Below are 6,129 nucleotides of genomic sequence, written 5' to 3' on the forward strand. Positions count from 1 at the left end.
CACACCTCCACGAGCCGGAGACATTGCGCTGCCAACCTGAATCCATCCGCTTATCATCATAAGGGTTTGTTAATGGAGAGCCATTTATTTATGGCACTTTATGGTCTACTCGTGAATCATGCTTCTTTCCCAGGCCTCAAAACTCCGTCGTTAAAGGGGAACTCCACCCATAAAACTCATTTTGTTGCCCGTTGAAAAAAAAAATAACGATTCTAAGCAAATCTCTGCACATTTTCAGCGGTTTTAAAGTTTAATTTAAAGTTAATTGGGATGTCATTGCTACTGAAAGCAGCATCTGTCTGTTGATATTCTAGGCACTGCTGGTTCTGACTCCTGAAACACTGGTGGCACTTACGTTTCATTTTATTGCATTAAATAACTCGCAGTATGAATGTATAGTTCCCACCATATGCACTTACGTCAGCCCCTACCCTGGCCCTGGGAGTATGTTAGTCAATTGAAGACTGTGCATGTTCATTGTATACTTCCAGTGATCAGGGATGGTGGCTCTTCTCCTGCTCTCCCTGCCCGCGACCCGAAGGTTTTGTGCAGGAGTCAGCCTGAATCCGTCCGTTTTCAACCCTTGAAACTCAGATTTAATGGAAGTTAAAGGAACATTTCAGTGTAAAAATAAAAACTAGGTACATAGATGTGCAAAATAAAAAAAGTTTCTAATATAGTTAGTTATCCAAAAATATAATGTATAAAGGCTGGAGTGACTGGATGTGTAACATAATAGCCAGAACACTACTTCCTGCTTTCCAGCTCTCTAACTCTGAGTTAGTCAGTGACTATAAGGGAGGCCAGATGGGACATAATTGTTCAGTGAGATTGCAATTGATCCTTAGCATTCTTATGACCCATGTGGCCCCCTCTCAAGTCACTGATTGGTTACTGCCTGGTAGCCAATTAGTGGAAACCAAGAGCAGGAAGTAGATTTCTGGCTATTATGTTACACATTCAGTCACTCCAGCCTTTATACATTACATTTTTTCCTAATTAACCATATTGAAAATATTTTTTATTTTGAACAGCCAGTTTTTATTTTTACACTGAACAATTCCTTTAATATAATGCAGCCAGCTTGTGCCTCTGTTTCAACATGGAATGTGCATGTATACAGGATATATATATATAAATGAAACACTGCATTATTTTCTGCAGGGTGTAACTTACCCTAAATCAGTCCCCCAGCCCATAAATAACTCCCTAACTCCTCTCTACCTGCTAAATTTCCATTTATAATTAGTTCACACTTAATAGAAACCTATTTTCAGCCCCAAGTGATTGTCCCCTGCCTAAATCATACAAATTGTTTAGAGACGATTCTGCTCCTGCTCCAGGGACCTTCTCATTAACTAAGGCCCGTTAGACGAGTGATGGCCTAATTTAGCAGCCCGGCCCCTGTAGACTGGTACTAAACCCTCTCATAGAATTCTAAAGCATCTGTCTGCACCAAGCAAAGCCCTGATCCACCACAATGTGGAGTAAGTCCAGTAAGAACCCAGGTGGATACACCTGGGACCCTCTTTTCTGCAGTTGGAGTTAGAACCACTAAATGTTCCAAAAATTCCATTATATCCATTTTTTTTTTGCTGATTGGCTAGGTTTAATTACAGAGTTATATCAAGCAAGCAAAGTGCAAAGTAATCTCCCTATGCTAGATATTCGCCAGATGACTGATGCAGCGTTGGTTGGATGAAGTCTCACCGGAGAATCCTCTTGCATGAGTAATTAAGTTTAGGCCGCCTACTGCGGAGAGCTGGAAGTTTCGTATCCCCTTTAATATGGTTAAAACACGTCAAGACAACAGATTTAGGTTCTGCAAATTTATTGCGACAAGCAAATTACATTATAACATGCGCAGTGTTGAATCAATCTTGATTTATCTCTTGAAGCCAAGTGCATTCTCCCATTGACCCTGCTATATATCACTCACCGGCTTTATGGGTAGTACCTCCATAGGTATCCCTTCATGTCTGAAACAGATCTCATCAAACTTCCACCCACCGACACTTCCCCTGCTCCCGCCCTATCAATCACTGTAAACAAGACTATCATTAATTTCAGTTCTCATGTCTGCTGCACTAGAACCATCTTTATATCCTATCTCTAAACCTAGTTTCTAAAGGTTGCCATAGATGTAGAGATCCGCTTGTTTGGCAATGTTGCCAAACGAGCGGATCTTTCCCCGATATGCCCATATTGAAGTGGGCAATATTGGGCTGATCCGATTGTGGGCCCTAGAGCCCAACGATCGGATCATAATTGATCCGATACGGGACGAACATATGCGGCTACGATCCGACGGAATTTTTAAACTGCCTGATTGAGATCTGGCCGACTTTCAGCCAGATATCGATTGGGGGAGACTGCCGGATGGCCCCACACACGGGCCAATAAGCTGCCGACTCGGTCTGTCGGCTGCTTTTATCAACCCGTGTATGGGGGCCTTTACACTCTCAAAATATTGCAAGGAAAGTGCCACCATCCATACTAATCTGTTTATTTCTTTATTCTATTTACTGCCTCCCAAATACTGACTTATTTGCTTTCCAGTATTTCCAGACTAATCTAATTAGCCCTTTGTTACTCTGTCCTGTCCCCCTATTTCGCTGGTTCCCTGGAGTGGTGGGGACTGGTCTTAGCATGAAGGCTAATTAGGATAACATTTGGATAGAATGTCTGTTTGCACCATTAGATACACCCGAAAGCCCAGCTTGAAGGTCAACATTTGCTGAATATTTATTTATATTCTTGGAACTAACTAATACACCAAGGTTTTCCTATATGTTATTAAATAATAGGGGTCCAGCCAAAGGTTGGGCCTCCTCCAAAGGGTGCAGAATAAATGAAAATCTGTTGTTACTCTATACTTCTCCCCCCTGCCAGTGTTTCCCAAACTATAAGGCTGGACTCTCTAGGGTGGCCTGGACTATGGTAAGATTTGGAGAGAGTGCCTGCGTTCTCTCCTAAAAACATGTCATTTGGAGTGAACATTTATCTGCTTCCCTAGATATTCTGGGAACTATGGCTGACTGATGCACCAATGTTTTCCTCTAAGTTATGAACTAACAGGGGCATGGCTAAAGGTTTGGACATCCAAGGCAGCTTTAATTGGAAACGTCTTAAATACACTTCCCTGTACATTCTCAGATTACATTACAACTCCTGCCTTTAATATATATAGTCCTCTTCAACAATGTCACCATGTATATCTAGACCATTCTGTTCCTCCAATAACTGTAACCTTTTCTTTTCCCTTGTATTCTCCTTACTGACACCAACCAGTCTCCACCAGAGCAGCACCCTACCCGTGGTATTCCTTGAACCACAATGTCCATCATTTCCGTTCCCACCTTAGATCCAAACACTCCATTGACACTCATCTCTTTAGTCAAGTCTACCCAATGACCTTGTCTTTAGCCACCATATCAACAGCAATGGTCCTTTATTCCTTCATCTTCTAGCTCATGCTTTCTTTGTCAAAGCCAACATGTCTAGTAATAATAATTAAGATGGCCCTTTTGCCTGACTCTGGTACTTTGCCATTATAAGTACCTTCTGTTGCTCACTTACCTATATTTTCTATTGTTACCTTCTGCCTCAGTACCTTGCTGTTTAGTATCTTTATGTACAGTTCTTCAGAATATGGAGCTCTACAAATAGGCAGCTTACATTCTTCTGGATGGCATACAGCATATGGTGATGCTGGCCTTTTCTCCACCAGAATCCATCTTTTAAGTGGGTCAAAGACACATAATGCCCCATTGTCCCTTCTAGTTCCAAGTGGCCCAGACACTGACATAATGTATTTTATGCACAATATCATCTGCAGTTTGAATGAAGTAAAAGAAGTAACCTCTATTGTACTGGAGACAGAGCATCATTAGAGCTATTGTTCTCATGTCCTTGGGCTTGTCATTGTATACAGGAGCTATTAAATGCTTCCGAGTCCAGAAATAGGTCTTCCGACGTACGTTCAAAAATTATTTATACAAAATACTTATTTAGAATACCCCCGCATTTTGATTGATTTCCTGCAAGTGACACGACCACGATTGTGCGCCACGTTACAGTTGAGTGTAAAAAAAAAAAATCAATCGACTTTTATAATAATAAATGAACAAAACAAAAATAATATTGCTCCCCCTTGCTCCATCCAACAGCCAACACGCAATCCATTGAATTAATTTAGTAAACAGCTGCCCGCATAGATAAACATTCTCTTAGTATTTTGCCAACTGAATACCCCTCTGGCACTGAATGTATTTAAGAAAGCACTAGATAGGAAATTGCTACAACTGCTGATAATTTCGAGCACCGAGTTTATCAGGCCCTCGTTTTAATCCAATTTCTGTTACATGGCGCATAGAGACTAGTGGCTTGTCAGAGGTAACGAAGCAGATTTAGGATTAAAACCAACCTCTCTCTCTCTCAAACTACCAAGGAATTCAGATGGGATGTTGCCACCTTCGCCAACGCACTTTCATCAGTTTAGGATGTGGACAAGAGTCTGTTATAGACTGCAATAAGAAGATAAATCAGAAGATTTCAGCAGTCGCTGCCCTTCACTCTTAGCAGCAGAATCTTAGTTGCTCATCTAGTTCAGCTTCCTATCAACTATTGCTACCCAACTGGTGGCCTGCAGGCCGCATCCAGCCACGATGGTTCCGGTTCCTTTGCCTGCCCAGAACTCTTCTGCCTTGGTTCTTGGCGGCATCCGAGTAGAGAAGGGCTCCTACTGACGTGAAAGGCGGCCTTTATAGGTAGAAGTGTCAGCCTTGATCGGAACCTTGGCGTTTGTTGTGGGTTTTGGATACCGAACGTGACAACTAGTATCTTGGGATTGCTGAAATAGGTAAACACAAGTCCCCTAAACTCAGCAGGATAGAGACCTATAAAGAGACCTACACAGTGACCCATTAACTTGACTTGAACTAGACCCAGTTTTAGAAGCGATCCTCTCCAAAAGATATTTACATAACATCAGACCCATCATTCCAAGCTGTTGGGAGTCACTTGTCTTTAAGCCTCTAAGATGTGTTATTGGTGTAACGGGGACAAATATCACCTGGATATGGTTGACGTCTCAAGATAGCGTGACTATTATGAGTTTTTTTGACCATTTTCATGTCTTTGAGACTTGAGATTTTAAGAAGTTTTATTCTTGACGTGCTAAGCAGAATTTTTCTGACGTTCAATGGTAACAGGACCTTCTGCATTAGGCTTTTATGGTGCTCAAAACCATTCATTTTGTAGCTTGGATAACTTATATTTGAAACTTGAAAACTTCAAAAGATCATTTTCCAGGAACATTCACATGGCTATGGCTTCTATACTGTGTTCTTGCTCAGAATGTGAAGCTCTAGGTTGCTCTTTCAAAGAACTGGTGAAGATGTTTTGCCTCCATTGTGGGTGTGATTGACCTCTTCTCAAAAATCAGACCAGACTCCTCCTCATCTCACTATTTTCATACCATCACTTTGCCTCCCAGGACTTTGTTACTGCTCACAGGAACTTAACTGCATCTCTGGCTTTGACTATTCTCAGTAGCTTCTAAATGCTAACAGTATTTATGGCAGATTTCTTGATTCTTCCTGTGTCTCTGGTTTTACTGTGCTCTGACTGAGCTGCTCTTACTGTAATGTTGCCAAATAAATGTGATTTAATCTTTTAATCTATCTTCTGTATTTGCTAGGGAACTCAAGCTGTGCTGCCTTTTGATTGTTGCACTCACTTCCTGGCAGCAAGAGGCATCATTCTCCAGTCACTGTGCTAGGGTGTCAGCTTTTTCACCTAAAATCTCACCCGTTATCCAGTATCTAGCCATTAAGACTAGGAAATACTCTGAGCACAATGAATATGTAATCAGACACTAGTCTGTCCAACATCTCGTTCTCAAACCAAGGGAAATTATATGAAGGTGGTCCTCCCATTACTGCTTATAACAGCCTCTGGGAAGATTCCCTCTAGATGTTGAGACATTGTTGGTAGTATTTTCTTCCGTTCAACTACAAAAGCGTTATTGAGGTTGGGCACTGATTTTGGGAATGGCTTGTAGGTGGTGCTTCAAATGATTCCACAGGTATTTAGTTGGGTTGAGGTTATTGCTCTGTTCAGGATAGT

The sequence above is a fragment of the Xenopus laevis genome, chromosome 8L, assembly GCF_017654675.1.
Source record: "Xenopus laevis strain J_2021 chromosome 8L, Xenopus_laevis_v10.1, whole genome shotgun sequence".
Classification (NCBI taxonomy): domain Eukaryota; kingdom Metazoa; phylum Chordata; class Amphibia; order Anura; family Pipidae; genus Xenopus; species Xenopus laevis.